Source organism: Panthera onca, chromosome A1 (assembly GCF_046562875.1).
Source record: "Panthera onca isolate mPanOnc1 chromosome A1, mPanOnc1 haplotype 2, whole genome shotgun sequence".
NCBI classification, from domain to species: domain Eukaryota; kingdom Metazoa; phylum Chordata; class Mammalia; order Carnivora; family Felidae; genus Panthera; species Panthera onca.
The window spans coordinates 57519441-57545361 of NC_138339.1; the positions used below are offsets into that span (position 1 = coordinate 57519441).

The 25921-nt window shown below is 36.9% G+C and overlaps 1 protein-coding gene across 9 annotated transcripts in view; it reads left to right on the forward strand.

Annotated features, from left to right (window-relative positions):
• The window catches only part of TENM2 (teneurin transmembrane protein 2), a 1291685-nt gene that overhangs the window by 143941 nt on the left and 1121823 nt on the right, over positions 1-25921 (forward strand). For all 9 annotated transcript variants that reach the window (XM_060634955.3, XM_060634958.3, XM_078446587.2 and 6 more), the window contains exon 2: positions 1272-1385. The gene's annotated coding sequence lies outside the window, so the exon portion shown is untranslated. The remainder of the gene's footprint in view (positions 1-1271; positions 1386-25921) is intronic.

The following is a 25921-nucleotide window of genomic DNA, read 5'->3' on the forward strand; positions in this document are numbered from 1 at the left end:
GTTTGCTCTTGTGAGGAGGGTGTCCAGGAGTGTGTTATCCGGCTGTGGCCTTATATGGGAGCTGGAGATAGGCTCAGCCAGACTGAAGCTCCAGCTCACCAGAGGATCTAATACCCTGCCTTAGAAATGCTGGTTTAGGAAGGACTCCTTTGTTTTACAGTTAGAGATACACATTTAGTGTCCAAGATCAGAATGACTTGAGCAAAACTAAGTGATTAAAGCTATTTGTTTTCCATTGTTGTCATTCCTTCTTTGTTGACCTCTCTTTCTTTTTTGCACTAACACCAATCCCTTTGTGAACTTAGGAAATCACTCTTTGCCTCCCTCATGGCCCCAGTTCTACTGGCCAGGGGAGAAGAGAACATAATGAAAAGCAAACATCTTAGTGTGCATTCATTTAATTATGTGGACTTTTTGGGGGGAAGAGGACATGTTTGTATTTTTCAAAAGAGTTCATCATTAGAAGGCGAGCTCAAAATCTCTGTTGGTGACATTCCAGGTATAACATTGGAGTGTTGGTAACAACAATGACAATAGTGACAGGTGATGTGTATTAAAATGGTACTATGTGCCAAGCACTGTACTAAGTGCTTTTGATGGATCTTTATGTTTAATCATCACAACATTTGTATGAAATAGGTGCTATTATATCCCCATTTTAGATGATGAAAGCTTAGGTTATTTGCCCAAAGCAAGTTATATTGGAGTCAGGGGACTTTCCTGTGATATAATATTACTCCTGCATTCTATTGACCATGGTACTAATTAGCAAGTATTTGAATTTAAAGGTTGGCAAAATAATGCTTAGATTGTATGGATGAGTAAACTGTATATTTAAAGATGAAATAATTCATTTGTAAATGTAAAGAACAAGCTTCAAATCTGTATATTGCTAGAAAGATGTGCTTATTCTCCCATTGTAATACTATATATTTCAGTGTTTATATTATAAACAGCATCAGATTTAAAGGATAACGAATGGGTATAGTATTGTGGTAATTTTGTCTTAACGATAATGGTGTGCCATAGTCAAAATGACTGATTTAATTAATAGGTTTTATAACCATATTTTACACTTCCCTGTTGAAAGATATTCTCAAGGGTAAGGTGTACAATTTAGCTTATTTATCTCCTAATTCCAACTTTCCTACATTTTGAGGAGATATAGTATTTATTTGCATTTTTATTCTTTTTTTTATGTGCTCATTTGAAACTTATCTATTTTCTTTCTCTCTTTTTTTTTTTTTTTTTTTTTTTTTTTTTTTTAACAGTTACATCCAGCTTTTTATTGCCTAAGAAGACTGGGGCTTGCTTCGTTGCTTGGCTTTGCTGTGGAGCAGTCCTGTAAAGCCAGCTGAATTGCACATTGAAGATCTACCCTTTTGGTGAGTGGAATCATAGCTACAATTTTGTGTTTTGCTCTGCCTCATGTTGTTTGTATTGTTGACCAAAGTGCTTTGATACAGAGCACAAAATAGGGCTTTTCCAGCTCCGTGTAGAAAACCTGGCTTCTTTTTTTTTTTTTTTTTTTTTTCCTTTTTTTCCTTAGGGACAAAAGTAATTTGTCCTGTCATTTTCTTTCTCTGAAATCTGCTATTGTCTGTCTCTCTCTTCCAACCCAATTGAATGACTACAATTCTTCAGTCATGTATCTGCCTCTTGTCTACCTGGATGTGTCCCCTCTGGTACCCCCTCCTTATCCCCTGGCTTCTACAAATAATTTGGTCATCAAACTTTTCATATTTGCTATGTACACATGGAAATAAAAGGTGATGTTTGTGGTCAGTTGGGCCACATAGCATTGCATTGAAAGAAAAACTTGGCCCCCTTGATCTGTTTAATGTTGTTAATCTATACATGCAATAAGACAACAAGCAAAAAGGAAACCAGCAAGCCTTTCTGATGTTCCTAGTAAAATCCTCTGTGTTTTTATTGCTCCTTAACTGGTATTCTCAATATATTTCTACAGCATCTAGCACCATATATCAAAGGGCTTCCTAAGGCTTTTTCTTAGGCATTCTGCATACATTTTTCTCCAGTCTTTTGCTTTTCAGATCTTGCTTTTTATATTTTTACAGGTCACACCTCAGCAAGACAGTGCACTTTGGGGGTGAGAAAATTAAAGGGTTCTATGGGGAAAATTAAAAATACATTTTGCAACTCTAATTTGGAGATGGATCATCTGACTTAGCTAAAACCTCAGTTATAGAATAATTTTAGTAATTTGAGTATTCATGCAGATATTATAGCCAAGGATAAGATAGGGGAACAGTTAAGATAGAGACTTATGAGTGACTAGATGGATAAAAGGAAAAGGTATCTGGATTAATTTTTTTCTTCTTCTTCTTTCTTCCCTTTCTATCCTTTTTTTTTTTTTATTTCTAGCAGATATTGTTTGTGTTTTTTGTTTTGTTTTGTTTTGTTTAGTTTTCTTTTTCCTGTGAAAATGAGGCAGAAAGTAAAGGGAAGTTCTTAGGTGGCGAAGTAAGTGAGAATGTGTTTACGGGCAAGGTTGATGATGTGGATACTTTGATGAAGAGGATGTGCATAATGCAATAATCAGACAGCCTGGCTGGAACAGTGAGTTTGGAAAGTACTTACAGAGCATATAATATTATGCCTGGATGGGAATCTCATGAGGCTGTAGTGAGAAGTAAAGTAGATGATGCAGTTAGGTACTTAGCATGGTACTTAGACACATAGTCAGAGATAAATGAATGTTATCTGCAGTTTTGGCTCCATTTTGATGGTAAAGAAACTGAAGTCCAAGCAATTTGTCTGAAACCTACCTTTCTACCACGACTAGTTTTCCACATTTTTTTCTTGCTGTCCCCACATGTTTTCTTGGTTATGTGGTTTGAGCTGAGGGAATCTTCTATTGGGGTAGTGGTGACTTCTTTTTGGATTACACTATTTTTAGATTGCGAGAAAGGCACTCAGTGGGACAATGCTCAGCACACTTTAACTATCTCTGAAGCATAATTGTTCCTAGTGTCTTGGAGGTCAGATCCAAACTGGGTTGTGTAAGGAAGGCTTGAATTTATTAGAGTACATCTCTGACTTTAAGGACCCTAGCACATAGATTAGGTGCTATCCATTTCTAGAAATATCCCCTAGTACCACTTTTTTTCTTGGAAACGTGGGTCCATCATTGTTTTGGTTCTTAAGGAGACATCACTGAGTACTTAGGAAATCCATTCTATATGTAGAGTTGTCAATTTTGGCAGAAATGGGAAGGGGTATGGTGAAACAGACCTAAGACTGATATATCCTATGTAACCCATTTATCCTCTTCCAGAGCAAGTCATAGATTGGAACACTGCAGGTAGGTTAGATGGAGCCAGACCTGGAAGAATAGAGCCTACCATGAAGAGTAAGGCCCATATTTCAGGTTCCTAGAGGGTTTTCTTGACCTTGTTAGATTCAATGATCATTCCCTCTTTTTCTCTTTCTTGCTCATCCTCCTAATCTTATCATCTAATATAATTCTGACTCAGTTTCCTGGAAATGATGGGTCTTTGGTACATGGTTGTCAGGGAAATGGAAAATGAGGACTATTGTATCAATGTAGGAAGAGAGAAAAGGCTACATGATTTTAGGAACCATGTTGATAATAAAAGCAAATCTTAGGATGTAAGTGATTTGCCTAGCATGCTGGCCTGGAAACTCATTGAGTTTTCTCAGTGCTCTCATTAGGTCTGGCCATCATTTAGTTAAGATAATTGACTCTTGCTGGGGCGCCTGGGTGGTTCAGTCGGTTAAGCATCGACTTCGGTTCAGGTCATGATCTCACAGTTCGTGAGTTTGAGCCCCGCATTGGGCTCTGTGCTGTCAGCTCGGAGCCTGGAGCCTGCTTCAGATTCTGGGTCTTCCTCTTTCTCTCTGCCCTTCCCCCCGCTCCCGCTCTGTTTCTCTCTCTCTCTCTCTCTCTCAAAAATAAATAAAACATTAATAAAAACTAAAAAAAAAAAAAGATAATTGACTCTTGCAACCACAAATGTTTTGAATTCTGGCTAAATAATCCAGTCTATGAGACAGGGCTTGGCTTGCAGAAAACTGCTGTCAACTTTCTCAAGTCCTTCATCCTAACTGTCTGGCACTGTAGTTTACATTCTATTGAACCTGTTTTCAAGAAATACCTACCTACTTAGCAAAGAACTTCATAAGACTTCTGCCATCTGCTGTTCAATTTAAAGTGTCATGTCCAGCCCTAATAGAATAAATGAGAGTAGCCTAACTAGGCAATGGGCTTTGTAAGCATAAACCAGTGTTTGCCCAAGTTTTTAGTTCCCATCCATACTTTCTCTGGCTTTTTAAAATTTTTTTCTTTTCACTCAGGCTTATTACTGAAATTTTAAATACTACTCTCCTTCCTCATAAGAGGCAATACATATATTTATTATAATGTAATTAACTACTAGATCATAGCTTATGAGATCATATTCTTCATACTAAAGCATAGGCTTTCTTAAGAATAATGCCATATTTTTGCTTGATCAATATATTTCAGTTAGTAGATCAGTACCTTAAAAATTTCTATGCAACTTCTTTTGCTTAACTGGAATTAGTGTATAAAATGGTTTTACCCCCTATTGAATTCATAGAAAACATTAGATTTAAATGTAGATTCTCATAGTTCTCATAGACACTCATATATGCTTTCAACCAGGCTAGGATGAGATACAAGATGTGATTCTGTTGTCACTAAAAATATGGGGTTTTTGGCTATTTTTCACTATTTACAAAATGAAGATAAAAGAACTTAAAAATCATGAGAAAAACCCTGATCTTTTGAAAGAATGCCATTGGTAAGGGCTAGGTAGAACCAATGTTATTCAGTTTTTGATAGTAATAAATTGAAACCCTACTTTAGGTAGAAATTTTGGGATAATTAACAGATCTACACGAAGGCTGTGTTTTTAGCAACATATCCTGCAGTGGGTGACGTGTGGATTTAATTCCCTATCAGTGGAATACAAGTTGACATTTTTCACTTTCCTTCCCATTTAAAGGTTTTGTAATAATCAGTATGTACTGAATATATAAGTGACCTAGTCTCTTTAAAAATAAGATTAACTTTTTTTTCCCCTCTAGTTTAAAATGCACTTCTGTGTAAGCACTGAAACTATTAGCACTATGATGAAAGTAATACACAGAGCTTTTTTTTTTCTTTTCCTTTTTTGCCAGCATAGAAACAGATTTTAATACTTAACATCTAACCTTTAAGATGAGAGCATTTTGAGATATTTGTTTTCGACACTATATACCTGAGATGCCTGTTAACGTTGTGAGATTTACAACAGGTTTTCTTTAAATATTCCAAATTCTCCAATATATAGTCATGCAACATTATATATTTCACAAAATATTTCCTTGAAAATTTAAAGACTAAAATAGAGCTTATGTAACCAGAACAAATATATAATGTGTGTGTGGTGTTTTAGTAAAACAGTTATGAAGGGTTAAAAATGTAGATAGGAACAGTTATTAAATACATGTCATGTACTACATTTAAAATTTTTTCTCAATGTAAATTATTTTATTTAACATAAAACTAAAGTCCTCTTAATCCTGAAATCTGAGGTCCCAAGAGGTTGCTCATCTTTGCATAGCTAAAAAGGAGACAAGCCTTAATTTTTAGTCCAGTCTGTTATTCCAGATACTGATCCACTAATTGAAATATTTTGAACAAGTAAAAGTATGGGATTATTCTAGAGAAAGTCTAAGTTTTATTATGAAGAATATGATATGATAAGCTATGATCTAGTAAATTAATTACATCAATTTTAAATTATGAAACTTTTGTTAAATCCTGTTGTCACTTATACTGAAGTGTGAATAGCATGCTTACCAATGTTTGCCAACTATCATTGGATGTAGATTTTGGTGTTCGAGTCCTGGAGTACATAAATCAATGAGATATTTGTAACGTAGAATAAGAAAAGTAATTATAAAATGCTATTTAAATTTTTGAGTAGCTCATTTGGAAAATTGAGTGGGAATATCTTTGAATAGCTTAGTTTACTATTACAAAACAGTTACAAAAAAAATAATAAAAGTGGTCTGCAGAGGTTTTTTTGTATCATTAGAACTATGTAAGCCAGGATGAACAAATAGAACAAGCACTTTAATGAGGTGTTAAGAAAATATGGAGATATTGTAGGGTTAGTTCCAGACCACCCCAATAAAGTAAATACAACAATAAAGCAAGTCAAATGAATTTACTGGGCTCCCAGTACGTATAAATTTTATGTTTACACTATACAGTAGTCTATTAAAAGTACAATAGCCTTATGTCTAAAAAAAGGACGTATCTTAATTTAAAAATACTTTATTGCGAAAAAAATATGCTAACCATCATCTGAGCTTTCAGTGGGTCATAATCTTTTTGCTGGTGGAAGGTCTTGCCTTGATGTTAATATCTGCTGACTGATCAAGGTGGTGGTTGCTGAAGGTTGGGTAGCTGTGGCAATTTCTTAAAATAAGACAAGGCCGTTTGCTGCGCTCTTTCTTTCCTGAGCAATTTCTCTGTGGCTTGTGACTCTGACAGCATTTTACCCCCAGTAGAACTTTTTTCAAACTTGGAGTCAATTCCCTCAAACCTTACCACTACCACTACTTTATCAACTAAGTTAATGATACAATAATCTCAATGCTTTTTTGTCATGTCAACAATCTTTACAGCATTTTCACAAGGAGTAGACTCCGTCTCAAGAAACCAGCCTCTTAGCTCCTCCACAAGAAGCAACTCATCATCCATTAAAGTTTTATCATGAGACTGAAACAGTTCAAATATAATAATAATGAAAAAGTTTGAAATATTGCAAGAATTACCACAATTTGACAGAGACATGAAATGAACAAATGCTACTGGAAAAAATGGCATCAGTAGACTTGCTAAATGCAGGGTTGCCATGAACCTTGAATTCGTAAAAATGCATTGTCTGTGAAGTGCAGTAAAATGAAGCACAATAAAATGAGGTATCCCTGTATAAGGGAAGTAATAATATGATGAGTCCCATTTGACTGAAAAACCAACAGATTAAAAATACATTGTGAAAAGGTCAATTTAATATAAATATCATCATACATAATATCAATTTTAAATAAGTCAAAATATTATAGGTGAGGTATTTTAATGGATATTTGCTTGTGTGTGTGTGTGTGTGTGTGTGTGTGTGTGTGTGTGTGTTGTGTACCTACATACCATATTCAACTCCATAGAAAATGGGTTATAAATGTAGGCATCCTAGGGGCACCTGGATGGCTCAGTCAGTTAAGTGTCTGACTTTGGTTCAGGTCATGATCTCATGGTTTGTGGTATCAAGCCCCGCATCGGGCTCTGTGCTGACAGCTCAGAGCCTGGATCCTGCTTCGGATTCTGTGTCTCTCTCTCTCCCTGTTCCTCCCCTGCTCGCACTCTGTCTCTCTGTCTCTCAAAAATAAAGATTTAAAAAACTTAAAAAAAAAATGTAGGCATCCTAATAAAGAATGTAAGAATATAGGGCCATAATCATACAAAGAATAAAATATCAAGAACATGGGGAAATAAATAACTATAACAGTTGATTCTCCTTATTTGTGGCAGTCATGTTCTGTGAAGTTGCTGGGAACACTGAATTAGCAAGTACAGAACCATTGCCTCTAGGGGAAGTACAGGATTAGATAAGTGCAAGCCTCAAGTCCCAACATTTTCATCAGCCAATCAACAGATCAATATGTAACCTTGTTTTATGTGTGTTTCTGTTTAAGGACATCTTATTTAATATATGTTGTTGATTCATTAACATTGAACTCATGGCCGACAGCACTGTAACTCCTGCCTGACCAAAGCTTACCTAGCACATGTATTCTCTCCATAAGACACATAACAGCCTTCTTAGACTTGGGATTACCAGGTAGCACTTAACTATGTGCTTGGGGTGGTCATTTAAAACAGCAAAATCAGCAAGAAAAAACCACAAAAATGTAAAAGGTGTGGCACCAAATAGACCATGAAAAGGACTTGTTTATAATATGAGCACTGAAAAAAGAAGGCACGGCATTGCCTTGTTACATCTCAGCCCGGAACATGTGTACTGGGCAACTCAAAATTTTCACTGCTTTGTGTGTGACTGTAAAAGTACCAGGAGTCACCAATAAAGGAAGCCAAAAGTAGATAAACCTATGTTCAGTAATTAATATTTCAGTATTTTATCTTATTTGGAAATCTAGATATTCAATGAATATCCAATATTTAACCTAACTCAGTATACTTTTAAGTTTTCAGTTACCAAAAAGATTTTGGAAACTACTTTTAAGTAGACATACCATAAGCATAAATATTATTGAAAAGTAGGTTTATAAACTTTTTCATTACTTACATACCTTACTTGTTAACAATTATGTTTAGATTATTTATGAAAATTTTATGATATTGAATGTCTAACCTTCATCTTGTTATCTGTTATTTTTCTTGTTGACAAATTCTGTAACTGAGACAGCATAAGACTGACTTTCAGTAAATCTAGGTAGAATAAGAGTATTATTATATCCAATGCTGATAACTCTAAAGACATGCCTGTTTTACTTAAGCCAACAAACTTAAATCAGCGTTTATTTACCAAACGTTATCCTAGATCACACGAACTTGAAAATCATTTGGGTTAGTTTCTATATTTATGAGAGTATACTTGATTTATATAAATGCTTGTTTGTCTTTACAAATCAATTATGGCAATGCCATCTGGAGGTAGAAAAATATCACAAATCTATAACACACATACATAGATGCATGTAACATAGACACATGCAGAGATCTTAAAGCTTTCATTTTAAAATTCTAGCAATGAGAGGGGCACCTGGATGGCTCAGTAGGTTAAGCATCTGACTTCAGCTCAGGTCACGATCTCATGGTTTGGGTTCGTGAGTTTGAGCCCCACGTCCAGCTCTGTGCGGACAGCTCAGAGCCTGGAGCCTGCTTCGGATTCTGTCTCTCCCTCTCTCTCTGCCCCTCCCCCTGCTCGTGCTCTGCCTCTCTGTCTCTCTCAAAAATAAACATTAAAAAAAAATAAAGTACTAGCAATGAGAAAAGTATGATAGTGGAAAACTCACTAGTTTATAAAAGGAGAGTTGAATCCAAATTGTGTTTCTGGCGAATAGAATAAGTTAAAGTTACCTGCTCAGATGGCTAAAGCTTTTACTAATGTTTGTGGAAAGGCTTTTAAATTTTTTATTCCCCTAATTTCCATATAGCTTTATTTTCTTTCTTTTTCTCTTTTTATTCCCCCTACCCCCCCCCCCCCCCCCCCATCACACACACTAAGAATTGTCTCCTTGAAGTTTGCGTATCAAGAGAATGCTCTGGGTTCCTAGAGAAGACCAGGTAGAATATTTTTATCTCAAAGGCACAGGGAAAGTATGCAAATTTCTCCAAGAAAGGCTTTTGTTTCTTTAATCCAGATCTTTCACAATATGTGCAAACCTTTTGAGATGAATAGGGGAGGTTTGGGGATTGGCAAAAGGGATAGGTGGTGTTTGAATTGTTTCTAGAGCCACATTTCTGTTCTTAAAAAGACTCAATTTGTAAGACAAGTACATTTTTTAAGTCCTCAAAGAACTGGGTTGCAACTGGAATGATATCCAGAAGCTGGCCCAGCTATCAAACTACATTATCCTCATTTTGCTTCTTTATATCAAGAAGAAGATCTTCAACTAAGATTGAAATCAAAAGATCCCTATATTCTACATTTAGAGCTGTGTTTCTTCAGAATGGTTTGGTAAATCCTTCTACAATGAATTCAGAATGTTTTTCTTTTCCTCTGGGTACATACTTTCTTTCATTTTAGCTTTGAGGAAAAGTCCTAAAAAATAGTTCCTATCAGGATCTTAATATCAGCTTCCAATCTGGCCCACTTCTGATTGTAGAGCTACTTAAAAAAAAAAGAAAAAAAGAAAAAAAAAATCCTTTCAAATATCTTGTTAGGTGCCAGCCAGGAGCAACAGTAAATATTCCTAGTTGTATTGATCAACCCCATGAAGACCTAAGAAAGGTCACCCCTACGGTGACCCAGAGAAGGTGCAGAAGGTACTACCTTCCCAATATGCAGAGCCACTTCCAAAGATAACCAAAAGAAATACTTAGACAATTCCCCTGAGAGCTGGCAACACTTGTTAGGACCCCAGCTACAAATGTAGTGCAACCCACATCTCCATCTAGATGTATTTTTGGGACCCCCACCCCAACATCATGGTTGGTTGTTAAGCCAAGCTCCTGGGACACAAAATTAGACAAATGAGGCAGTAGCTATTCCTGGGCAAGAAATGATCAATAATCAATATTTTCCTGCCAATCTGAATTTGGAAAGGAAGAGACATGAAATTTTACCTTCTCTCTACTGGGTACCACAAGTAGAAATCTGGGAGAGCTGAGTTTGTTTTTTATTCTTATCCTTTGCAGACTACCGGTTTTCCCAGAACGTCATCTGCAGGTTCCAGGTGGGGTGCCCCAGTGAGTTCTCATCCTGGTCCCCAGAAAGTACAGAGGAGGAAAAATTTTTTTTCTGTCTCTTCTTTATAGTGAGTGCTTGGCTGAGACCACCTTTTCTCTAGGGCAGTTCGTAAATGGATAATCCTATCTAAGGTGGTTAAAAATTCTCCACTGAAGCCACCGTAATTGAAGATTATCTTTGGTAAGGTTACCTACTTGTCCAGCTTTAAAACAAAATTTTATTCACCTGAGCCCTCCCACTGGTCCCGCCCCCAGCCCAACCCCAGACCCAATCCCGTTTTTAAGTCAGACCCAGTCAGACCTGGGATTGCTGGGCGTTTCTAAGTTGGGGCTTGTCTATTAGGTCTGATTTCCAGAAGTAATGCAATGGGTCACCGTAGGGGAAGAAATGCCCAAATGAAGTCCTGAGGCTCCGAGTGTAGAAGCTGCAGATGGAGGATCTGAGAGGGATGTTCTTATCACCTCTGTAGGTGCCCGAAGCAGCGAGAAATCAGCAAACTCAAGAGGCTGAACAGGTAGCTTACCTCTCGTTTCTTGTTGCTCCTGGGGATTGTTGGGGGTCTCCTTCAATTCTGTCTTTGACATCAGAACTTTAAAAAAATAAACTGAGGCGTAAGAGTTTGAGTAAAAATCAACTTAAATTGGCAGTGCCAAAGTGGAAGTGGTTAGGAGAACTTTATAGGCTGGAGTTCAGGGAGAGACTTTCACAGACAAAAGCCTAAAGCAAGGTCAGGAAATGATTGATTGGCTACAGCTGAAAGCCTAATCAGCTGTTGGTGATTGGTTGTCCTTAGCATTTTGATTTCGTAGTGTTGAGTTATTTACAGGCTGACTTTGGTTTGCTTATGTCAGTCACCATAGCATTAGAGCCATGTCAGTCAAATGTCTTCCTTAATTAATTTAGCACTTATTTAATTAATGTAATGAATTTAGCACCTCCTTATTCCACAAGTGCAGTGTTTTTGATTTGGAAGTCATTTTTGTAAGCTGAGCAGAAACTAGAATGTCTAGAGCACTGGTATTGTCTGTTCAGAATTAAGCAGGATATTTTTAAAAGTCCATAAAGTGTATTATACCAGCATTTGTCTTCTAGGAAAATTATGAAAGGTTTTAAAACATTCATTTCCTTGGTATTGGTAAGTGTGTGGTGTGGGGGAGGGGTTCACCAATCACTGACTTATGGGAATGCATAGTGCTGAGGAACTGAAGAGACTTAAAACTTCGAAACCTCTTCTTACCCATTTAACATTTTATGCTAAGAATTATCATTGGACAGCCAGATATATTTCAAAGGATATTATCTAAGGAATCGTTTAAAATAAGGGCAATTTGAAAATAGTCATTTACCTTTAAGAGTTTAATAACATCAAAATGTTGAAGTAATAGCCCTAAAAATTGTATCTTTTTAAAGAACATATAAGAATATGGAAATATTTTTCAAAAGTACATATAGCCTTATTTACTTATTTTATTTTGACAAAGATACAGAGAGCAAGTCAGGGGGAGAGACAGGGGAGGAGACTGAATCTCAGGCAGGCTCCATGCTGTCAGTGCAGAGCCCAGTGTAGGGCTCAAACTCATGAACAAGGATATGATGACCTGAGCCAAGACCAAGAGTCTGATACCTAACCAAGTGAGCCACCCAGGTGCCCCGATTTTTTTTTTTTTAATGTACCACAGAACATTAAGGAAAAGGTGAGAGTGACATACAAGGATATGTTAATAGGGACTAGTTCTGGGGAAACAGATAACAAAACATTTGTGTTTTCTTATTTTTTTTCCATAGTTTTCTAACATTCTACTATAATTTTATATTACTTAAATTTTTTTTAATATTTATTTATTTTTGAGACAGAGAGACAGAGCATGCGTGGGGGAGGGGCAGAGATAGAGGGAGACACAGAATCCAAAGCAGGCTTCAGGCTCTGAGCTGTCAGCACAGATCCTGACTCGTGAGTCGAACTCATGAACCATGAGATCATGACCTGAGCCGAAGTGGGTGCTTAACCAACTGAGCCACCCAGGTGCCTCTTATATTACTTTTACAATGAAAGTAAAGGAAGAAAACAGCTGAGCAAATTAGAATGTGATACTTTTTTGGCCAGATTGAGATGCTTGTCTTGGATATTAAGCCATCTTTTTCTTACCAAAAATGTGAATACCTTTTTTTTAAGTTTATTTATTTATTTTGAGAGGGGGGGGAGAGAGTGTGTGTGTGCATGCACAAATGAGTGGGGGAGGGGCAGAGAGCTAGGGAGACAGAACTGCAAGCAGGCTCAGCAATGTCAGTGCAGAGCCTAAGGCAGGGTTTGAATCCATGAACCATGAGATCATAACCTGAGCTGAAATCAAGAGTCAGAGGCTTAACCAACTGAGCCACCCAGGCACCCCCTCAAAATTTGAATATCTTATTGTTTATGAGGATTTAATATCCTCCAGAGGAAGATGGTGCTATTTACATTAATTATGGACAGTCAACATGAAGAGGAAAACTACCGTGAGAAACAAAAAACACTATTTTTTCCACTACTATTTAGATTACCTTTTCAGATTCTGTTGATGAAACATTTCTCGTTTCATATAAATTAATTTTAAAAATTACTAAATCTTTTTGGTCTACATTTTAGGGGAGTATGATGTATTAAATAGTACGTGTTAAAAAGAAGTTTGTAAGTCTTGTTTTATAAAAGCCTCAATTACTTTGGAAGAACAAGCTGGCTTTTTTAAAAAAAAAGTGAAATAAGCGATATGAAATTCAGAGGAAAGACTTATCATTGTAGTTATCATTGTGGGCAGAGCGCATAAGGGAAAGCATCGGAGAATGGATGGCATAGAATGAGCCGTGAATAATGGCTAGGGATTTGATAAGCTCACTGCAGAATAATAACACGGACTACTTATTGAGGGCCTATTACATACCAACTACTGAGCTAGACTTTCACTGTAGCCACTTCAAAACATTTACCACAGTGTTATCCAGGAGCTGATATCATCTCATTTTACAGATGAAGGAAAGTAAGACTCAGAGATACTAAACAACCTTTCTAAGGTTAAATAGCTAAAGAATGATGGCGGAAGGATTCAATTACCATTCTCTTCCTGCCCCTCCTCCCTCTACCCTCCCTTCTCTTCCTTCTCCTCATGGAGTCCTTGTGACAGGCATAGAATGTTATTCAGTGGTGACATCACAAAGTGTTGGTTTCTTCTGCAAAAATGGTGTTAAAGTGGCTTTCCCAGGGTTGCAAAGTAAATGGTGGTGCTGGGAACAAGGTTGATTTCAGTTAGAGCTGAGGTTTGATCAGTGACTGCTCTTAAACATGCTCTATGAGCTTGAGCATGTTACTAAACTTTTTAGGGCTATGGGATCCCATGTGCAAAAGTGCTTTCTTCAGGGGCTCTTGGGAAGATTCAATTACTTGTTATGTGTAAAAGTGCTTAAAACAGGGCCAAGCATACAGTAAGTACTTGATGACTACTTTTTAGATGATTATTATTAGCAGCAGCAACAGCAACACTGTCATCATTATTTATGTTATTATTGTAGCTTTGTTACCAACCCCCCCCCCCCCCCCCGGCAAAAAACAAAAATGAGTATTACCAGTGGTACAGGAGGACATTTCAATAACTAGTGAAACAAAACTGAGAGGTTACTCCCATGTCAACTTTATCTGACATATATCCATTACTTCAAGGAGAGCATCTCAGTTTATGTCTACTCTGGCCTTAACCACTCTTTTACATTTGCTAATTTCCCTATTCTAGGAAAAAGATGGCAACTCATACTCAGAGCTTTCATTAGCTAATAGTATCTAGTTTGAAATTAGGAGCATTTGAAAAATTAGATTTATTTGACAGCTACGCTCTAATCATAGCAAATCATATGTGGGTTGTTGTATTTAAGGTTTTTATAATTGACTTTTAAGATAATGTGTGTAGGAAACTAAAATTCACTAAGATAAATAAAAATACTAAGAAATAATGACAATGGTATGAGATGGTGGCCATTGGGAAGGTAATGATGGAAATAGGGTGGAAAATTCTACTCTATAGGAAGCTGGCAAACTGGAGTGAGCAGAGTCCAGGGAGGAACCACTGTAATCAGAATGGAGGGTTTACATAGGGAATTAGTGGGGCAGAAGGTTGGTAAAGCTCTCATTTTTCTCATTTCACTATGTGAAAAACATTTCACTATGGAGTGCTGTCCATGAGGCAGCACTGGTCTGCAGGCTATCATGGGGGATTCTCTTCTAAACCACAGCCCTCATGTGAGGGCTCTAAGTGACCACTTCCCTTTGTGACTTACATTGAAGACATCTTTTTGGAATAGCCAATTTTATTCAGGCTTTCCACATTATGAATCTAATCTCCTGGAGGGCAGCAGCTGTGTCTGAATTCCTTTTACTTAAATCCTCAGTGTCTAAAGAACTGCTTGGGATGCTATAGGTGTCCAAGAAATATTTTCTGAGTTATTGAGTAAATTCTATCCACTGAGGGTCTTTTACCAAGTTCATTTTGTTTGTGTGACTATATCTAAGAACTTTGGGATTGGTGTAGAGAGAAAAAGTGAATTAATTCAAAATTTAATTGCTATTTGACCTTCAGTGAGGTCAGTAGTGGCACTGTAGAAGTGTTTTGGAGACCTGCCACTGTCAGATGAAACATCAGTAGCACAAATTGAAATATTAAATCGATTCAAGAGGCCTAAAGCACACATAGTTGTCACTCCTGGCATGACATATAAGGGGCTTTGGGAGAGGAAATGTTACTGACCACTGAATTTCCTTAAAGGACCACATCAGTTTTAATCATCAAGAACTTTCATGGATTAACAGCACTGGGGTGGAAAAACATGTCAATAGGGTAATGGAGAGCAAAAAGATGATGCTCCCACATGGTGACAGTGCTACTTTAACAAAACTCAAAGCAGGATGATTCACGAAACAATTTTGTACTATGTGTATGTGTGTTCCAAGTCAAGGCTGTCAAGGGAAATTCTTTCAGAAAAGTTACCTCCGTGCTCTAGTCCATCCCTCTAGAGCTTCCTCTTACATAAATCACATACTAAGGATCATCAATTTAGATAAGGACATATAAAATTAGCCATTTGTAGGGTAATTCTGCTTTTGGTGTGTTTCCTAATCCAGGTATAAGAAATGGTAGTGAATTTTTGTAGGGGGAGAGGAAGGTTATAGATACTTTGTGATGAAAGATGCCACATCACACTTAACCAAATTCTTTGCACAGTGGTAGGTTTCAACTGCCATGACTACTTGGTCAAACAAAATCCCTCTGCCTATACTGAGTAATATTTTGGAAGTATATTTGTGTGACATCCAGGATTTTGCCTCTGTCTACCCATACGCTCTCCTGTTGTGGGATTGCTTCAGAGAGCCATTTTAGGTCTTTATGTATACAAAACAGATTGAGACTGTTCCCAAAATGTAGATATATTGTAGATCAGATGTTAAAATTCAGTAATAGCAACAATAGTAGTAATAAATTCTGAAACTTAATAATAGCTAACATATGGCAACCACGTAATATCATGGGCCAGCTCTGATAAGGATTACATATACATATCTCATTTGATTCACACAACACTGCATGGAACATTCCAGACTGAAACCTTCTGTACTCCCTAAAACTTTTCTTAACCAATCAGACTTAACTAGATTTTTTCCTCAGTTTCCGTCTCCTGATGAAGGTGGACCCAGTCCTGAAATAGCACTTATTTCACAGTATAATTCATGGTAGCATTATTTTTAGTATAAAACAGAAAGACCCAAATTTGTGTCAGTATCAGAACCCAGGCTTATATTCCATATTGTGTATGGCAACTTTCTGAATAAGTGATACTCAATGAATGTCTTGATAGGACATTATAGAGGAAAAAAAGGTATTACACATACACTTTTATTTTATGGGCTGTTAGTCACATCACCTACAACTTCTTTAACGTAAAGGCCCTAGTAGATAATTTGCCTGACTCAAATATGATACATTTATTTATTATAAAATTTATCAATTCTAGATCATGAACTCCCAATTGCTCTTTTGTATTATTGAAGGAGACCTTAAGTGATGAAGACATTTCCCTGACCTTGGAGTGACTTCAGGAGACAATTTAAAGACAAGACACAACAGCATTTAAGAAAAGCTCAACATAAATTTGAGTGCACTCCAAAGAGGGAGTAGTTGTCACCATGGTGATCTTATTCTTTCCTAGACTGAGCTCAGAATGAAAGGGGAGGAGTTTTCAAAGGAAAGATGCTGAAATAGGTGGACCAAAAACCTGGATACAATATGTAGCTCTTATTAGAAATATGGTGCTTCGCTTGAAATTTTGAACCCATGCTTGGGATCAGATACTCAAGATAATTATTGTTAAGTAGCCTGAGAAAGCCCCATTCTATTGTTACAATATTTGTAAGTAATTAGAAAGTTATCTTGTTAATATCACTATAGTGCTAAAAAGCATTATACTCACACTGGCCTTTCTTTAACAAACATTTGGAATATTTATTAATCCTATGCAACGTGCAAAGTGCGTTACATCCATTATTTCTTTTAATACATACAAAAAATCTATGTGGTAGATACTATAATCATTCCCATTTTAAAGATGTGGAAACTAAGGCAAGTGAAACAAACTGTCTTTTGACTTTTGGTTTGGATCTGATTTGAATCTTTTTTTTTTTTTTTTTTTTTCTTTTCAGTTAGGTTTCCTTAGAAAAAATGAGGTAAATAGTCACTTGGGCACTGACTCTTGATTTCAGCTCAGTTCATGATTCCAGGATTGTGGGATTGAGCCCTGTGTCAGGCTTGGGGCTGAGTATGGAGCCTGCTGGAGATTCATTCTCTCTCTCTCTCTCTTTCTCTGCTCTTTTTCCCCACTTGTGCATATTCCCTCTCTCTGAAAAACAGATAAACAAGAACATCCTCATGGAGCTTGCTGTCTAGTGGTTTGCCTAGGTCACACAGCTAATAAGTAGCAAGTAGCTGATCTAAGAGTCAAACCAAGGTTCAAACTCACAAACCCCACCATAAATAACTAGACTCTGCATAACAAAGCATTATGTCAATATTATGATGTTAGAAGCTCTGTTTATGACTGGCCAAACCTACAGGTCAATGTTTGGATGATATAGGTAGAAAGACTACTGGCATGAGTCTGGAGTACTCACAGCTGTCATTACTTGTGTGCCCCATTTTGATAATTCCAGGAATCAACTACCAAGAGGGTAACTTTTTTTCCTATTACATATTACCCAGAAGTCTTTCTGGGTCTGGCAATTTCTATCAGCCACAAGTGGAGGATGATTCTCTTCTAGTTAGGCGGTGCCTTCCTCTTAAACTGAACATATGAAGCAGACATTTATCAAAACCAACCCTGGCTGCCATTGTGGTGACAGATGTCACAGCTAGACCTCCCTCAAACAATCCTGGAATGACTCTCTGGAATTCTCTGTGTGCCAACAGTCATTTTCAAACACAACAATTTTTTGCTTATGCTTTTCCCCTTGCTTTCCATGTGACCTTCATCATCTAGTTCTTTCCTCAGTTACTCTAATTTCTAATTTCTAATAATTGTGGAGAAGAATTATTTCCTTTTAGAGAAATCGCTGAGACTCTGGCAAAATTACTATGTAGGTATTGTTGGTTAACATTTGGGAACATTGACCCTCTGCCTTATGGCCCCTCAGGTACTGGTATTGTTCACTTTTTAACCAAAAACAAAACAAACAAAGAAAAACACCTTCTTTTGTTTCCTTTTCAGATACTTAAGGGATTTCTAGCCAGTATCTTCGTTTCCCTGAAGGAAATGTATGGGAGCCAGCTGCTAAGTGCTGGTGTTTGCATGCACCTGTTTGTTTATTTTTTAAAATGTAATTGGGAATATGCCTAGAACCATGAGTCTGTTTCTGTAGTGCACTCTAAGCAGATTTCGGCACACAGAAGACAATCACAGCCTTGTATTGTGCATTTCCTGCATGCATAGTTCTCTATTTGGCATTTTGCAAAGATATAATGATCAGAAATGCCTGGAACACAACTTTAAATGGGGAGATGAGGTACTAAAAAGTAACCAAAAACATTAACTCCATATCAGGGATTGCAACACTCTTTATCATTGGCTTTTAATACCGGCTATACTTTCATATCCTCTAGGAAACTTTGAAACACACACACTCAGCCTGGTATCTACCACTAGTGATGGTGATTTAATTGGTTGGGGGTGTGACCTACATACTGATATTTGGCAGAAGCTATGCAGGCAATATTATGTAACTGGGCCTAGAACCATCTCAAGGCCTGCCTTTCCCAGGTCATCTCTGGGTATCTGCCTCCATACTCCTTTGTTGTAGTCAACTGTTCTGCTTTCTGTTTGAGCATACAAAGCTCATTCCTTCTTGATAACCTTTGTTGTATCTTTTCCCTTCTACAGAAATGCTCATTACCTAGATCTTTGCATGGCCACTTCATTTGTGCCATTTAGCTCTCAGCTTCCATGTCATTGTTTTGGAATCTATATGAGCAGACTTTCTGTAACTGTGCATTGCTGAATGACAGTGGCCATAAACAGGGGCACCATCTTTCCTATCAATATTTTCTCCAATTTCTCTCAAATCAACTGGTTTTGTTTATTTTTTCCTTTCCAAGTTACTAAAGGAAACCAACTTGTTTATTTAATTAATTAATTTAATCAATCTTGAATCATTGAAAGGTAGGGACCAAGAGAGCAGGGACTTTCTCTGCCTTCAGTTCAGTATTGTATTTATGGTACCTAGAATAGTACCTCGCACCCAGTAAACATTTGTTAAATGAATGGTCTGTGTGTGGTACATGAAGCTGAGAATCTCTGCTATAAGGCAGTGCTGTAAGGTAGTTGAAGTTCATCAGGAAATGTTAACGGCTGAGGTAAGGTTCTGCATGGATTTCAAATAAAGAGAGTGGTCCTGACAAGATGTTGGAAGGCTGCTCTTTGTAAGGGGAATAATCTCTCTTAGATGCTGAAGGAAGTCGTCTCAGAATACAGCAAGCTTGTTACCTTGGCAAGGATGAACAAGTGATGATTAAAATTAGCTTGATCTCATGATCTGATATAATCATCCAAACTGAACACAATATTTGGAAATAGATCACAATTGATATCTAATGCAAATATTTCTAAATGATATTATCATAACTGGTGGAGAGCCTGCAGTGTCCCTAGTTCTCATGAAAACTTTGAAAGCTGTATCTTGATTTTAATTAATATGCTGAGAAAAGTGAGAAGCAGTTAATGATGATAATAATAGATAACTTCTAGTATTTATTGAGTGCATCTCAGTGCTGGGCATTGGACTACATATTTATATTTGTGATACAATTTTAACTCTCACAACAAACTTAGGAGGTGATTAATACCCACAATTTACCACCAACAAAACTGAGACTTAGGAAAGCCAAGCAATTCACAGAAGTCTCATCCCATTTAAGTGGTTGAAATGTAATTTGAACCCAGAATCATGGACCCCAAAGCTGTTACAGTCACCTAAAATGCTGCACTGCTCAATTTGTGACCTTGATGATGGTCTGTCTTCAATACAAATTGCATTTTACTAAGTTAGAATTTCAATAGAAAGTACAGAAAGATTTCAGATTACAAATTCTTATAAACTTTCTATTTTTTGAAGTCCAGCATTTGCAGCTCAAAATAGGTTTTCACAAAGGAAGAGTGTTAGGAGACATCACCAGGCCACTGAGTCCAAACTTTGTAAAACTTGGAATATTTTCTTAAGAAAAAGAAAGTACTTTTATCTCGCACATTGTTTTATATATTAAGGGTGATTAAAGTTTTTTTTTAATGTTTTCTGTTTATTTTTGAGAGAGAGAGAGAGTATGAGCTGGGCAGGGACAGGGAGAGAGGGAGACAGAATCCACAAAGCAGACTCCAGACTCTGAGCTGCCAGCACAGAGCCTGACAGGGGGCTTGAACCTGTGACTCATGATATCATGACCTGAGCCGAAGTTGGATGCCCAACAGACTGAGCCACCCAGGCGCCCCAAGGGTGGTTTTTAATTATGGCAATAGCATGTAACATTTAAAAAGTACATTAAGAATTTGCCTATGTTTTAATGTTATGCTAATATTTAAGCAAAATATTACTACCAAGAAAGGCTCAAAAAGTGCTCAATTTTTAGCTAATACTTAAATTGAATGCTGATTCCTGGTTAATCATTTAATTAGAGACAGTAAAAAAAGATGTTTGGGTGATTTTAGATGGATGCCAAAGGAGATTAGGGATTCTTTCAAAGAATTTAGGTGGATTGCAATTACTTTTATTACATGTGATTTCATTTCAAACTGGATTATTTTTTTTCTTTCTGTGTGAAGGTATCATTCCTCTTCAAGCATTGTGATAGAACAAGTGAGATTATGGGAGGGTTTGAACAGGATGTGCGTGTCCAGGGCATATGGAAATGGAAGTACATTTGGTGTATTGTGGAGCATCAGACATTGAAGATAGAGGAGGAGGGATGAACATGGAAAGGATTTTAAAAGAAAAAAATTTTCTTGGGTTAGGTCCAGTGGCCAACTACCTTGGTTTGGATCAGTTGTTTTCCAGTGTCTGGACAGCTGGCCAAGGGTCTGCAGGTGAGATTGGAGCTAGGTGAAGAGAAGGCATGAGCTGTCTCAACTCCACACAGGAGCTTGTCTGCAAAGCCCCTGTGTTTCTAACTCAGGGGAGGGGCTGCTTTCTCTTTAGTCATAGAGGATTGACAGATTATATAAAAAGGCAATTCCTGTTGAATTCAGGTACCAGTACAAAGAAAGTACCAGTTCCTGATAATCAGCCTCAATTGATATTGAGTGCACAGGTGGGCCTATTTTTCTTTTTTTTTTTAATGATTTATTACTGTCAGAGAAGAACGGTAATAAACCATTCTAATGTATTTCCTTTAAAAAGTGGAGCTACTGCTGGTTTGTTTTTAAAACAAATAGTTAATTCAAAACCAACAGAATTCTCCTTTTTAAAAAAAGATGGTAGTTGCTTATTTACTTCATTTCAAAGGTTTTTTTTTTTTTTTTTTTTAATTCAGTCTCCGTAGCAACAGAGACATCTGTCTCTATTCTCTTAGTCATTAAAGCCAAAGAAAGTAGCTGCTTCAAAAATAATAAAGGCAATTTCTATGAATTGGGTAACTGTTAATTGTTGCCAAGAAATCTTAGTGAGATAATGAGGCATACAGCAATTGACAAAGATCTTTTCATTGATGTATGAGCTTCCAGCTATCCCATGGTGGTTAGCTAATATATACAGTACCATCGATGAGGTATTGTGTGATTCACTATGTAACGCACATAGAGAAGTGATCTTTACTCTTTCTGATTTCTTTCAGAAGTATGCCTTGCTGTGATTTTTCTGATTGCTTAGTAACTAATCATAACTCGTGATTCTAGAGAATGTATTTGCCCATTACATTTCATGAAAGTAGAAAGGTTTGAAGCATTCACAATGGAGATCAATGCGACAAATAGTATAGTAGTCGGTGGTGGTGTTAAAACACAATATACTTTTTATTTGGGTTGTAGATTCTGCAAAACCATTTGAGTGAAAATACTTAAAATTGCTCTCGATTCTAAAATGTATATTGGCATTTGTGCTAAAACTGTTTGCAGGCCCCTTATAATGAAACCCCAATCACCCTCTACAATAGCTTCGCTAATAAACACAAAACAGTTTGTCAACGCTTTCTGCTTTCCCAGCAGCCAAGGAAGCAAATTATATTAAGTCAGTATTTTTCATTATTGGCCCTGTGTTTGGCACATGCCTGGCTGTATGTGAAACTACTGTTAAATGGGTAATAACAGAAGGAGAAACCAAGCGTATAAAAACAGCTTTTTGTGATTTTTTTTTTTAATCAGGAAATATGCCTCCGATAACCAGATGTGGAATAGCTCATCGTGTTATTGGCCCCATAAGCCTATTTTAGTTTCTTAAAGGGGGTTGGGGAGGGAGGATTACAAATGAGAGTATAAAAAATGCTGAATCTTGTTTCAAAATTTGGATGTTTATAAAATTTACATATGCATGGATAACTATCAAGGAAAGTATACTGGATATTAAATGTATATCAATTTTAGTAGAAACATGAATACAAATTTTGCTTCTATTGGCGGATGTGTGGTGTACTTATAGTACAGATAAGAAACAGAAACTAAAACATGGTTTTAACCTCACAATGACATTTATTTCATGTCAAACTGTAGGTATATATAGTTTGGTACATCATACAAGTAATTAAGGCATTGGTGGTTGGAAATTGGGTAAGATCTTGGAATAAAAATGTAGACATAGTTAAGCAAATCTTTTTAGTTTTGGGATATTTTTATCATTTGTGAAGTATTTTCTTTAAAAATCCTCTAAATACAGATATTTCTAGTAAATGCTTGTGAATATAAATGAATAAAAGACATTCTCTTGTATAAATTACAGTATTCATCTGCATAATTTTGCACTGTTAAGGTGACAAACTGTTAATTTCCTTTCAAGATGCCTTTAATATAATGAAAGTAGAAAGAATTTTCCCAACAACCAAGTAGAAATAGACTTGACTAGCTGTTGGTGACTTTTTATCAAAAGTTTAAAAAATTCAGTGTAAAGAAAATCTTGGCACTTGATGTAGCATTTATAACATACTCTGGAGGATCTCAAAGTTACAGTACTGGCTTTGTTGATCAAGTTGTAGCATATTGTCTATCAGCATGTCACTTAACAGCAGGTGGAGGCCTTGAAATGAATATTTGCCTCACACAATGGCCATGGACAGCACTTACCTCTTTCTCCAGATGAGAGATTAGGAAGCTGTGGCCTATGGACCACATTTGACCCACTGTCTGGTTTTAAACAGTCTGTGAACTGAGAATTAATTTTTTTACATATTTTTCAATCATTGGGGGAAAAATCAAAAGAAGAAAAATAGTTTGTAAAATGTGAAAATTATACAGAATTAATATTCTGTGGGGTTTTATTGGGACAAAGCACACCCACTTGTATACATATAGGATGTGGCTTCTCTTTTGCTCCAGCCACAGAGTAGTTGTGGCAGAAATGCTTGGGGGTACAGAACCTAAAATAGTGATTTTGTGGCCCTTTCAAGAAAATGTTTGCTGATATCTGCTCTAGATTTAGGTTATAGCATCAGAGTGAATCCAACAAAATGTGACTAATAAAACATGTTCTAACGGCTAATAAATGCAGTTAACATTTTATAAGAACCTGGTTTCCCCAGGGAGTGTGCTAAATATTTTGTGTGGCTCTTCCCCCTGAATTTATACACCGGCTCTGCCAGGTGGATACTGCAATCATTCCCATTTAATGGATGAGAAAACAAACCTAAAGGAAAGGCTTGCACATAGCCACACAAACAAGATGTGAGGTAGCTAGGATTTGGAACTAGGTTTGTCTGAGGGCAAAAGTCATATTTTAACAAAGGCATTATAGTCATCTCTAAAATTAGGATCCCTTACAGATGAATGCCAAAAAAATAAGCACTTCTTTGGGGGGGGGGGGGACAACCACAAAGGAAATGAGCAGACATTTCCTTAACAAAGAAATACAAATTCTTTCTTAGATAGCTGTTAATTTAGGGAGGGAGGTGAGTGAAATGATTGAAGCTCTATGTGGTTTTCGGACTTGAAACCCGAGATTTGGATTTCCTTTCCCCACAAATTATGGTTAATGATTTGGCAGGGTCTCCAGAGTTTCTGAAACACAACCTTCAGGCCACCATTCTGGCATTTCCGCTGGCTGGAGCATAATTGTGTGGCTACCACAAGATTGGGAGAACTGTGTTACTCTAGTGGACTTTTCTACGAAAGAGAATTCACTGGGAAAATCAAAACGTTGTTACGACGAGGAGAAAGAGTGGTCCTCTTAACTGGTCATCTGGGACATGATTCTGTGGTACTGGGAAAGTCACTTAAGCCAGATTCACTCTTACAACCCAGGATTCCACGGAAGCAAGCACTCATGGGGGAGGTTCTAAAGGCTGTAGGCCACTTCTTTACTTAACCCCTTTTTCTGGTTCTGTCTTTTGTGCCAGACTTTGTATGAGCTAGGATTCTAATTTTAAGAAATCTAAGTAGATAAGGAATATATTGGAAGAACGTCAGGTAGTTTCTAGAATCATCAGGAAGCCAGGAGAACAAGGTTGATAAAGGAGGTAAGAACAGCAGATTTAGCAACAAGAGGCATAAGGTTGACCTTACCAAAGAATTGGGCTAACTGGGACAATGTCACTAGTATTAATGCTATTGAGTGTGGCCACCTTGATCAATTCTTGACCTCTCCCTTCACCTTTGTGTCTTTTGTAGAAATTTACAGTCATGGATGGGAATAGTGAATTGCCCAAGTTATAGACTAAGTGCCTCATCTTACTAGCCAGGTATAAGAAGGAAGGGCCAGGTGGACTCCTTCCGTTTCCATAGTGGGAGGAAAAGGGTTTGGATATCATGTAGACAAAATGGAAGTGTATTTATCAGTATATTTGGTGAAAGCCTGGAATAAAAGATGATTTTCCTAGTCCTTGCTCACAGGAGAGATTGATCCATAGTCCTCAAACTGCTGTGTTATCTCTGGGCAGTGTTTCTTGGAAAGCACAGTCAAGGAATTGCTTACTGACCCCATGGATGATGAGAAATGCCCTATGACATCTTGTAAGAGTAGAGAATGGTGATGCCTCAGCTGAGTTTCAGATGGTAAATATAAATATTCAGGACACAAAAAGGAGGTAATAATGCATTGCAGCAGGATTTTGGCAAAAAGCCAGTAATTACAAAAATTAAAGTGCTGCTAATTTGATAGCATATTTAAAGTTTTAAAAAAAATTCCAAGTGGAGACTTCCGGTTTCAATTTTATATATAATACAGCTTTATTGAGGGATAATAAATTATACAATTTAAAGTGTACAATTTGATGAGTTTTGACATATGTATATTCCCATGAAACCTTCACCATAAGCAATTACATTAGCTTCAAACTTTCTTTGTGCATCCCACCTCTACCTCCATTCACAGGAAACCACTGTTGTGCTTTCTATCACTGTATATATACAAACATATACACAATATATACCATATATATGTATATATATATATATATATATATATGGATTTTCTAGAATTTTATATGAATGGAATCATCCATCATTATATACTATTTTGGGGGATGTGTGATTTGGATTCTTGTGTGAGGAGTTTGGCCTACAATGTTGTGTGAATCAGTAGTTCATACTTTTTCATTGCTCTTCATAATGCTCACAGAAGAAAGGGAATAGGTAGCTACATCACTTGTCACTATCTAAAATCTAACACTATTTTTTTCAATATATTTATACAGTCCACTGAGACTGAATGAAAAAACTCCTCCAAAACTGATCATTTG